The sequence below is a fragment of the Danio rerio genome, chromosome 6 (genome assembly GCF_052040795.2).
Source record: "Danio rerio strain M-AB ecotype USA chromosome 6, GRCz13ab, whole genome shotgun sequence".
Taxonomy (NCBI): domain Eukaryota; kingdom Metazoa; phylum Chordata; class Actinopteri; order Cypriniformes; family Danionidae; genus Danio; species Danio rerio.
The window spans coordinates 39736062-39749071 of NC_141026.1; the positions used below are offsets into that span (position 1 = coordinate 39736062).

Here is a 13010-nt window from a genome sequence, read left to right on the forward strand (position 1 = left end):
CGTTTCTGTGTGGAGTTTGCATGTTCTCCCTGCCTTCGCGTAGATTTCCTCTGGGTGCTCCGGTTTCCCCCACAGTCCAAATACATGTGAATTGGGTAGGCTAAATTGTCCGTAGTGTGTGAATGTGTGTGTGGATGTTTCCCAGAGATGTGTTGCAACTGGAAAGGCATCCGCTGCGTAAAAACTTGCTGGATAAGATGGCGTTTCATTCCGCTGTGGCGACCCCGGATTAATAAAGGGACTAAGCCGACAAGAAAATGAATGAATAAATGTTTGAAAGTCGCCAAATCTGGGAAATAAATGACCAAACCATCAAATAATACCATCGGGAGGCGCTATAATCACTCTCATGAGAGTATTTTGCTTTCACTATTCTAAATAAATAAAAGTTATCCAACATGTGCGCCCGATAGCTCCGCTACGTGAGCAAAGAAAAATTTTTTTTATTAATTTTTTTTTTTGCGAAGCTGCGGTCGTTGAGTGCATGAAGAGTCCATCATTACACACTTCATTTTACCGGCTGAATGCAGTGCATCATCCCGGTAATTAAAGTGCACTCATTGTTTCTATATTTATTTTTAGATAGTATTTTTATTATTATTTATTTATTATAATATTTTTAACTATTTTCATTATTTTATCTTTAGTGTGAATGCACTACTATTTATACTACATAATGGCGTAGAATAGTGCATAAGTATGGGATTTGGGACACAGCTATTGTACAAACAGGGGTTTGTTCTGTAGACTCATTCATTCATTCATTTTCTTTTTGGCTTAGTCTCTTTATTAATCTGGCGTCACCACAGTGGAATGAACCACCAACTTGTCCAGCACATTTTTTTTACGCAGCGGATGCCCTTCCAGCCGCAACCCATCACTGGGAAACATCCATACACACTCATTTACACACATACACAACGGTAAATTTTAGCTTACCGTATTCTGTTCTGTAGACTACTATCCAAAACAAATATTGCTTAAGAAGGCAAGTAATATTGACCTTAAAATGTTTTTTTATTTTTATTTTTTTATTTTTATAAAAACTGCTTTTTTTTAGTCGAAATAAAACAAATAAGACTTTCCCCAGAAGAGAAAATATTTACAGAATTACTGTGATTATTTCCTTGCTCTATTAAACATAATTTGGAAATTATTTGAACAAGAAATAAAATCACAGGAGGGTGATTAATTCTGACTTTAACTGTATTACATACACCTTCAAACTGAAATCATGGTGTAATATCCACTTTGCAGGGCACTTATTTTTTGAATTAGAATAAATATCTGACATGAGAAGAGAAGCATATGAAATGTGCAGCATGGTGAGGCGCGAGGTCTGGGATTATGAAACACTGGTTCACTTTTTGATTTGGTGTGCAATTTGCAGGGTTACAATGCTCAAAGATCAGTGCAACTGGAGATATTTTCTGAACTATACAGAATCAGCTTTTTAAGGGTTATATACAACAAATGGTTGGTTATGACCAGTGTTGGGGAAAGTTACTTTAGAAAGTAATGCATTACATTAATGCATTAGTTTCAATGTATTTTCTTACTTTATTAGTTGTTTAAAGTAATATTATTGGGTAACTCGCGTTGCTTGGGATGTGTTCCCTCAACTCTGCCTATGACTACAATGAACTTTTGCAGTTGATTGCGTCACAGACAATAAAATTAATATAAACCCTGCTCATGGGCGAGAGGTTTCTGGATAAAGTGCACTAGGTGGCTAGTGAATGAGAACACACCGGACTAGACCAGTCATAACCCTTTGGGTGTTTAAAAGGCAGGAGCTTTATAGAATCGGGAAGGGGAACTGAAACGACAATGTAGAAGAAAGATAAAATGTGTGGATTAATTTTATTCAAAGCATAAACGCAGAATACACTGCACCCCATACACATGGTTAAACCTTCAAAAATAGCTGATTGACCATACCTTAAATGCATTTTGGGGAATCTAAGTGTTTACATATAGTATGGATGCCATAATGCATGGAGAATTTGCATAGGCTTTTTTGGATCAGTAAAAAATAACAATTGTAATGTGAAGCAACCAAAGCAACTCTCTGGAAATCACATTGAGATAGGAATTTTAAATAGAATATTGAAGTATTTAGAATATAGAATATTGACATATTTTCCTCCTCATTATAAAAACAAACAAACAAACTTCCCCTTCATCTTGAAATGACACTTCTCTCATTATGTGCTTACTGAAACAAGTGAAGAACAAACTGTTCAATCAGTTACTGGTTATATGTCTGAAAAGGGGAAAAAAACTACTTCCATTAGGAACTTCCATTTCTTGCCAATTTTAAAATTTTAGTTTTTCTTTCCAATGGGTAGCCTCGCGATTTGTCAAATCTCTGTCTATAGTATTTAGTATTACACTATTTGAAGGCACAGACATTTGTAGTGGTGTTCAAAACCATAGTGGACATACTCAAATTCTTATGCTTAACAGCTAGAGAATGCCATAATGCATTGTAAAAGTTGCACGCCAAATGAATTGCCACATCTGACAAAAAGAATACACAGCAAAATCCTACAAGTGTAACATACTGAATACTTCATGAATTTAAATTGATGTTTGTATACATGACAGAGATCAAATCACATATGTTTTTGTTACTACTAAACTCTCACTCATTTGAATTTGCTCTTTCAAGTGGACTAATGATCCCTAAGCTATAGTTTATATTTAAAAAACATAAATAAAGTTGGCTTTGATGAGGTATGAATGTAAAGAAATTTAGAGAAGCACGAGACACAATTTAACCATTTTATCCTGATTATTTATTTTTTATAATCAAGAAAGCCAAAATCAAAACTGAATTGCACAGCCTTGGTTAATATTATTATAATGGACTGGATTTTAAAAACTTGAATCTCTGAAAAGTAGCTACTAATGTTCACATCTTGTACAGTGATAGAGGACTGGAAAAATTCCTTGTTTTGGCACTTCGCACATCCAAACTTAATTGCAGCTGTCGTTAATAGCATGGATAGGTCCAGCCAATCACAATGTCCTTATGTGTTTGAGAGAGGAAGGATGTGACTTAACCCTTTCTGCATGTCTAGTTTACTAAGGGTTGACAGAGCATTTTTTTTAAAGGTGATTACATTTTTGGTGGGGACATTTCAGTCATTGCTGGATATTGGTGGGGACACATCCCCTCTATTCATGCCAAATCTACACCCCTGCAACAGTGAATGAGGGTATAAGGCGCAATTTTGGCTTTAGCCTTGCATCACATTAGATATAAACCTACACAGTCTGTCCAGCAGGTGGCAGAAAAGTTGATCAGAAAAATGTTTATTCATTTTAGTAATCAAGCAGATTTTGACAAATGAGGTCATGCTTGATAATCCTTTCTACAATCTTTCATGATTCATCATGGGATGTGATTTTGAAGATATAACAGGCATCATGTTGAGTCTGTTGCTGATGCCCCATTGGGTTTATCAGCTGTGCATAGTCATTCCTTTTTTTACATTTACATAGAAAATGCACCAAAGTTCTGCCTTAAAAAAGCATATGGGCAAAAAAAATAGTTGTTGTTTATGTTGCTAAAAACTGGTGTTTGTCTGGTTGGTCTCAGCAGGGGCTGGCTGGTACAGTGCCATTAATAAGAGCTGCGAGTTTGTCAGAATAAAGAGGATTATTGAGGACCAGTGCTGATGGCAGCTGCTGTAGAATGGGATTGAGAAGCTCAGGTTATTATCTGCAAAACTGCTGTGCACCCATTGAGCTGCAGACATGTCTAGGATGACCATGGCGGGATAAGTAAAAACGAGGACGGGAATCCATGCAGCGTCAGCAACAGTAGATCTATAAATGAGTTGCATTTGTCAACCTAATGCCAACAAATCAGGGCGATACGGGTTTAAATTCTTTTCAAACACCAGCTAAATGGCTTTGCGTAATTGAGAGCTAATGTACTGGCCTTTACGTGGGCTCACAGGAATAGACTTCACTCAGAAGTGATCTGTTGTCTCCTGCTGTTGCAAGACACTCTTAATGGAAGAATTTTATTATTGTTGTTATTAATATACATGTATATTTTTTGCTTGGTTCACATTTCCCTCCATGCTTCACAATCTCAGTGAACTAATGGCATTTCAGAGATTTTTTGCATGTCCATCAAAAAGCTTGCAACAAAAACAATGACAGATGTCAGCCCAAAGTTTTCATAGTATCATTTCTTTTGGTTTGCTTGTTTAAAGGATAGTTCAGCTTAATATTTAAACATTGTTATGATTTATTCGCCCCTCATGTAGCTTGAACATTTAGATTATTAACATTTTTTGAACTAGAACCATGTTTTACACTTTACACGTTTGCCATGTGTTTTAATGTTTATTAAAATAGTTTTTTGGTAATTAAAGTACAGGTGAAATAAAGTTTTTTTTTTTGCCATTGCAACATTTGTAATGTTTGTTATGCGTTGTGTACTAAAATGAGAAAGATGTTAATGAATAAATAATCAAGTAAATAAAATAGTTTCTATTGTATTAAAGTAACAAGCACACCCAAAGTGCTAAAACCAAAATTCTGTCTAAAATTGTAATGAAGTAGCCTTTATCTTGCATTGTTTCCATTAAATTATTCTGTCAGTGTACTGATTGGAACACTTATAATATTGTAAGTTAGAATTGAAAATTTTACCTAGAATATTTTACCAAACGTAGCTGGCGATTGATGCCAAAAATGAAAGAAATGAAGCATAAAAGTAGACCATGTTACTCAGTGTAACATCAAGCAAAAAAGTACAGATAAATAATGAATGTGTTGAATGCTAATGAATGAACCAAAACAATGGCAGATGTCAGCACAAAGTTTTCATAGTGTCAGTTCTTTTGATTTGTTTAAAGGGATAGTTCAGACTAATATTTAAATATTGTTATGATTCACTCCTTCCTCATGTTGCTTGAACACTGAAATAATGTTTTGCACTGGAACCAGTGTTAATTAAAATAGTTTTTTTGGGGGAATTAAAATACAGCAGAATAAAATATTTAATTGCCATGGCAACATTTGTAATGTTTACTGAAATTATAAAATTGTTAATAAATAAATCTACATTAATAAAGTAATATTTGTTGTTTTATAATGGAATCTTATTTAAATTATTTATATGTAAATTATTTATAAATTAAAATTATATATTATAGTTTTATTTCCCAGTACTGGGTTGCGGCTGGAAGGGCATCTGCTGTGTAAAACAGGTGCTGGATAAGTTGACGGTTCATTCTGCTGAGGCGACCCCTGATAAAATAAAGGGACTTAGATGGAGAAAAATTAATGAATGAATTAAATTTTTAATTAAATCATATTAAAATTAACTATAATTGTATATTATAATTGTAATTATAGTTGTATATAAATATACAGTATATATTCATTATAATTGAATTTGAATAATTACCATCACACCTAAAGACACCAAAATCTAAAATTGCAATGAATTAGCCTTTATTCTGTATTGTTTTCATTTTATTATTTTATGTTGGTGCACAGATTGGAAGATCTAAGAGTATATTTTACCAAAAGTAGCTGGCGGTTGTTGCACAAAACAAAACAAATGAAGCATAAAAGTAGACTATTTTAGTCATAGTGTAACATCAAGCCAAAAAGTACAAATAAATACCTTTTTTGTCTACCTTTTAGTAATCAGTTTAACGTAGGCAACATCACATAAAGATTTATATTAAAGCCTTTAAAAAAGGACCTTACCCAGTTTTTATACATATTAGCTAGGGACTGTAACAGTGGATCATGGCTTTACTTTGCTGACATGGTTCTTTGACAAACCTGATGGCATTAGGCTGCATACAGTGCTTTAAAACAGAGGCTGTTTTATGTTGCCAAATGTTTTGACACTTGACTAAAGCTTCAGAGCTGGAACTGTACCAAAGCAAAACTTTAGCTGTCAGTCCAACTATAAAAGGGTTCTAGAAGGAAGTTCTATAAACAATAATGTATTGTACAAACATGTTTGATTTAAAGGTCTTTGGTTTTCAAGCACTTCTGCAATATGCAGGGAACACCAGATTAAAAATCATAACACACCATAAAGAGTGTATTGTTCGAGTCTCTGGTGTTTGGATCATGGTAACGGTATAAATTAATTTTGTTTGTGTTGAGTTTTTACAACTTGTTCACTAAGCAGTGATCAGATCACTGTTCTCCTCACATGAAGTTGCTGTGCATACACTGTGATTTTTGTCAGATTTGAAGCTCAGTTGATTGTGTGACTCTTGGCTTCTATGACTTTTTTTGGGTCAGCCAAATTTCAGCTTTGGCATGTGTCATTTATCATGCTGTGAGGAAATGAAGAGGTCACTAACCTCTCTAGACTGGCATTCAGATGGTCAGATGAATTTCTGTCTTTTTTTCAGCCCTCATGAGGGAATCGCAGTTTATTGCGAGTTATGAACCAGTTGAGTTATTTGTGTCTCCTCTGTGCTGTACAAGCACCGGCTGCATTCCAGTCTAGTTTTGATTTCCTTCACTGACTGACTTCCCTCCATCTCATTTCCTCTGATGTACGTCATTGATTACGTTTCGCAAGTGATGCCACTACTAGCAGAACAACTGAATGAGTTTTAACCGAATGCCCTAAACCCTTGAGCACTTGGGAACTACACTGTTGTGATGTCACAATTGCATCACATTCTGGGACATATTGGTGCTGGAGTACACATATAAAGCCAACTCACCCCCTCAGTAAAAACCGAGGGTATGTCCATGTAAACTTCCTATATTCACTTTAAAATGGTAGAAGGATTCCTCAAAGGAAACGAGGGAAGGGAAGTTTGCGAGTGCGTGTCTAATTGAGTATTTGTTTTGTGGCTGCATTCCACTTACTGCAGGTTTATAGGGGGTAGTAATAAAATATATATTCAATGACACAGGAACAAATAAAAGTGTACAATATTCAAATAAGTAATGATAATATATCTAAACTACTCTTATATTTAAATATCCTTTTTTGTCAAAATATTAATATTAATAAATGCACCATAGTTGCACCAAAAGTTGAAAGGGAACATGTTAAATTGTGTATGAGAAGTCACTGCTTGATAATTGGACCTTTATTGGCCTAGTTCTTTTACTGAATGTTCCAATGGCTGTGTTTGATATTATTGACTGAAATTGATTTTTATCCATAAAACAGCTTCTGTAGATTTTTTTAATTGACTTGTATTGCCTTATGTTATTTTTTATTCTAATGTATAGCATACCTGCCAACATTTGTCTCCGAAATTGTCTCCCGGGTGAGGGGTGGCTATGTGTTTTCACAGTTGTCAGTGGTGTAAGTAAGTGTACTATGGACTGGGTTTTGAGCGGCCAGTGTAATTTGATGCCATGCCAAATTTGGTGACCCAAGGGTGTTACAGACTGTTCCAAAAAACTGGGGGCAGGGTGAAATTATGGGAGTTTTCCGGGAGAAATAGCAAAACGGGAGGGTGGCGGGAGATAGGTCTGAAATATAGGAGACTGAAAATATAAGAAATATAAGAGTGTTGGCAGGTTAAATGTATAGTAATAAACACTTTTTCGTAGAGCAAGTAGTTTAGTAGACTGTTTTCTGTTGTTTGTTATTCCTATCATTTCCTGCATTGGCAAATAAATCGCAAATACGTCAGGGGATTTACCTATAAAAATGTACTTAGAATATTAGCTTCTTAGCCATTAAAAAATCACAATAAAATCGGCTCTGATAGCTTAATTTTTAAAGCGCCGCTGATATATAACGTAACATCGCTCTGGGCATCCCAAGTTCGAATCCCAGCTCGTGGACCTTTCTTGATTCTGCCCCCTCTCTCTCTCCACTTCCTTTCAAATAAAGGCAAAAACAAAAATGCCAGGCGACACAGTGCCTCAGAGGTTAGCACTGTCACCTCACAGCAAGAAGGTTGCTAGTTCGAGTCCTGGCTGGGCCAGTTGGCATTTCTGTGTGGAGGTTGCATGTTCTCCTCGTGTTGGCGTGGGTTTCCTTCGTGTGCTTTGGTTTCCCCCACAGTCCAAAGACATGCGCTATTGATGAATTAAATGAATTAAATTGGCTGTAGTGTATGGGTGTGTATGGATGTTTCCCGGTGATGGGTTGCGGCTGGATGGGCATCCACTTCGTAAAACATGTGCTGGATAAGTTGGTGGTTCTTTCTACAGTGGCGATTTCAGATGAATAAAGGGACAAAGCGAAGGTATATGAATAGGCAAGTGCCCAACACATGATCTTAACTGGATATATGTTGATCGTTTTAAACAAACTGATAATGACTACATTATGTTTGCATGCATACTGCATTCAGCGCAAAAATGTAAGGGTTTCTGCTATGGGAGATTGTGGTGAATACAGATATTCAGCATTTCCTGTTTATTTCTGCATACAGTGGTATGGTTGTTTTCGAGCAGTCATGCGTAAATGGTAAGTTTATCTAATTACTTTTCAAAAAGCACTCCGTTGTATTGTCATTTATCATGCAACTCTCTTGCTAATCAGAGCTACGGAGAATCAAATTGTTCAATGAATTTTTACTTTCTAATATTAATATAAATTCTGTTGTGCAATAATCAGAAAATACACTTCCAGATTAAACGGACATTTGGGCTTTCTCAAATTGTTCAATTCTGCACAGAAAGAGTAACTCTCCTCTGGCCACATGGTGCATTAGTGTATTAACAGTAGTGATTTTTCCTGCCAGCTGTGTTTCCTGAGCATTTTGGAAATCCACCTCTGGCCTTTTGCTGTTCTATTTTAAATTTGATGTCTGTAATTCTCCCTCTCTCTCTCATTCTCTGAAGGGTTTCCATTTCCACAAACGCACTACAACTGACCTCTAGACTGGCTCACGTTTTTCCATGTTGACTGAGGGCTACTCTTCCATACTCACACATACATACTATTCTTAACTCGGCTGTGATTGTCTCCTGCTTTGGGCAACTGCAGGCTAATCAATGTGCAATTAAAATGAGCAATCAGATAACTCGTTGAAAAAAAAAGTGCAAGGCTATGGCACTTAAGTTGGGATGGGAGAAGAGGCTCATATTTAGCTCAAAGAACCGTGGTATCCCATCTGCTTGTTTTATTCAAACTGACCAGGGGCCTCATGTATCAACGCTGCGTACGCACAAAAACTTTGCGTACGCTGAAGAAGATTTCTATTCTCTCAGTGTGAAGTATTTTCTAAGTGTAAAGCAGTTAATTTTCTCTTCTCAAAATGTATGTAGTGTTTGCAGCAAACATGCCAGCGTGTGTTAAAAATACAGTGATATATCTGTGTAAGATGAGTATGCCTACAGGAGCAACACTAGGAGAAGGCTGAGTGACTGATTGTGTAGAATAACTGAATATGTAAAGCACTGATCATATATGTTGAATACTTGTATGAAGGTATTTGTATCAGAAGTTAGAATGAGTAACATATTATCAAGTTATTATCCTATCATGACAAATGTATGTAAACACTTAGTTCCTTTGCATAAGTTGCATCTATACTTTGCTGACATAGACCTGTAACATCTCTGCTGACATGAGCTAGTGGGCTGAGAGCCAAGAATAGCAGGGCCCCTTAGACTAAAAACCTATTCAAAAATGGTCAAGAGTTAAAAAGAGACTTAGGGGTGTGTCATAATCCTGTATAAAAATTGTAACAAACACACTGAAACTTCAGAAGGTGCAGGAGAGACTTCAGAAGGTGTCCAGGAGAGACTTCAGAATGCTCTGGGGTCTGCTCTGCTCTTTCTCGGCTTTATTATGGAGAATAAAGTCTATTTTCTGATATTCAAAACCTCTGGTCTGATAATTTCTAATTGATAAGTCAGAATTTACGACAACGCCAGGTTTCACGCTCAGAATCGCTCACGTTTGGATTTACTAACAATGAACTGAACGTGGGAATGTGTGCAGCTCCACGCCAGCTTTATGGCTGGCGTACGAACATTTTTTGTGCGTGTCTGTTTTATTTCCATTGGCGACTCCTAGAGGCAGTTGTGTTAAATTGCTCTCTATAAAGTGTCTGAGCCTTGTAATGGCAGCTGTATGAGACGGGTTCATCTAGCAGGTATATAAGGTTTCCATACCATACAGTTGACCAGCTAAACATTAAAGCGCAATTTGCAGCGGTCGCCTGTTTTCCCAATGTAATCCGAGCTATCTACTGCACGCACATTGCTATAAAGACACTATCTGAAGATGAATTTGCATACGTGAATCAGAAACATTTCCATTCAATAAATGTGCAAATAAAATATGATGCACAAACTTATTAATGATTCCTACTTGTCTTTCTCGTGATAAATAGTGGCCAAAATCTGATATGTAGCGGGGGAAAAAAGAAGAAAGAGTTCATAAGACGCTGGATTCGAACCGAGTTCATGCTCGAACGTGTCAAAACATGTTGACATGCATCTTACGAGCTACGCCACTGAGACTGTTAAAGGTATTGCAACATTTTACACCTATAAATCACACTATTTCTTTTCTAATTCACTTAGTGCGACGTTCAGACCCAACCGTGTTAACCGCAACAGCTAAACTCTCCCACTCAATTTTTTTCTTTTGTTGTTAATTCCAGAGAACAAACTTGTAAATAACACCGCTTTTCTCCGGTCTACCTCCGAAAGGAGCACCTACAATTCACATTCTGTTCAAAGTTTCTCTTTTTGCTTGCTTTTGCCATTGCTTTTTCGTTGGGTTTTGCCAAAGTAGAGTCATTTGCATATTCATACGGGGGAGGAGGCAGGGAGGGGTTTTGTGCTCGTGCATGTTGTACTCAGTTTCACGTTCATTCAGATGTACAAAAGAATATGCATGAGATTCGGCGTACGGAGTGTTTCATACATCTGAATGCGATGTTTTAGTATGATTTCCACGCAAGTCTTCGTACATGAGGCCCCAGGTCACCAAAGATTAAGGAGTGCTATTTGCATGGCTCTCTTTTGAAACTGGAATCACTGGTTTACTTTTAGGCATTTGTAAATGTAATGTCTAAGTGCTGGGGAAAAAAGATTGAATGCAAAACATGGGGACTCTTACAATCACAATTCTGATAAACAGATCTTGTACTGATCACAGTTCTTGTACTTCATTACAATCATAGATCTATTTATCTAATGTTTAATGTTATTTAATTTGAATAAACAGCTGTATGAACATTTAGCAGAGCCTGAAGTCAGCGTTTGGACACTTTAGAAATTGCCTTTAGCTTAAAAACTGAGCTCTCTTTAGCATTGGTTTAGACTTTCTTCCTCTGTTGTCCAGTGCTCTCTTTTCTAGAGCAGTCCCGGGTGGTTCCACTTACTCTGTAAACATTGAGCTCTGTGCACAGAGAGCCATTTCAGAGCAGGAATGTGAAGCACCAAACACATTTTATGTATGCATTGGAAAAGAAAGTCTGTTTTGCAGAGAGTTTAAATCAGGGGTGCCCAAACTTTTTCTTATAACGGGCCAAAAATCAACCTGAGAGCTAAGGGTCGAATATTTTATATACACCAAACTGTATTGCATTAAATTTGCCATGGACAATTTCCTAATTTATTTGCTAATATTTATAAACAATCCCATTTATAACACGATGGAGTTCAATATTAAATACATTCGAGCTGCTCCTGCCTTTGCCTTGATTTTCTGGCCAATTTCTTGTGCATTGTCCTCTATCAAACAAACAAACAAACAAACACAAACAAACGGTTATGTTAAATTCGAAATCACAATCTGGCAAAGGTATTCACCCAAACCATCTTTCCCTTCCACCTTCTCTTCCTATCCCTACTCCCTCTCTTTTCAGATGTCACGATGGGCCAAATCAAAGGTTATCATGGGCCAACTTTGGCCAGAGGGCCCTACTTTGGCCATCTCTGGTTTAAATGTTTGTTCAACTGCAAAATTGGATTAAGTCCCTTTGTTTATTAAATGCCAAAAATATGCTTTTAAACGGACATTCCACCAAATTCCATTCCATTCGGACCAAAAATTTTAAATTTACGCACTCTGTAATTGTAATGCTGTGTAATGCTCATCTTTCATTTTTGTAGCAAAAATCTAAAAATGCTAAACCTGTCTTTTAAAGGGACAGTTCTTTCAAAAAAATTTAAATCTATTTGCTATTTACTCACTCTTACTCTCTCTCTCTCTCCCTCCCTCTCTCTCTCTCTCTCTCTCTCTCTCTCTCTTTTTTTTCCTGTTAAACACAACATACATTTTTTTAATAAATCTGAAGACCTGTAACCTTTGACTTTCATAGTAGGAAAAATAAATACTATGGTTACAGGTTTTCAGCATTCTTCAAAACATCTTTTTTTGTGTTCAACAGAAGAAACTCATAAAGGTTTAAAACAAGTTAAGGGTGAGTCGATAATAGCTATGCTTCCATCCAAAGATGCAAATTAAATTTATGCGCAAAACTGCAGTATCACATAAAAGACATGCAAATAAAGCAGCGATTCCATCCAGTGAGTCAAAGCAAACAAAATCATCACTTCCTGATTAAATGGTGCCAAATTTCAAAGTAAAAAATGGAATTTATTGAGGTAGGAGAAGCTGTGTGAATCTTTTCACTTTTTAATAAATGACGACTCAGAAGAGGATGCCGACATGCAATGAACACGTGGTAGCATCTGAAGGTGTGAGATGCAGAGCACAGACGCGTAAATATTTTACGTACATTTTCAAAATTTATGCGCATCTTGCCATTTCCATCAACTGCCACATCTAATCAACACCAGCCCCAAAACCATTATTCATATAGTTCCGTCACTGAGTTGAGTATCTCTAGACCAGTGGTCAGATGACAGTTGACAGATGTAGCCATGAGTCTCTCACCACCGCCTACAAACGTCACAGCTACCAAGCCGTGGTCTTTGTTTATTCAGATGGCAAAGTTAGTTCGTATCAAACTAACTATCATACCGAGTGTAAACATGTGAGCACCACAATCAAACTTACCGTCATGTAGGATTTTCACCGCATTTTGTGACAAGAATCACACACATGG

At 36.6% G+C, this 13010-nt stretch overlaps 2 protein-coding genes across 5 annotated transcripts in view; both read left to right on the plus strand.

Annotated features, from left to right (window-relative positions):
- The window catches only part of LOC147836428 (uncharacterized), a 719152-nt gene that overhangs the window by 214272 nt on the left and 491870 nt on the right, over positions 1 to 13010 (plus strand). The window lies entirely within an intron of this gene.
- Positions 1 to 13010, plus strand: part of slc9a7 (solute carrier family 9 member 7) — a 71257-nt gene that overhangs the window by 26468 nt on the left and 31779 nt on the right. The gene's annotated exons all lie outside the window — the stretch shown is intronic.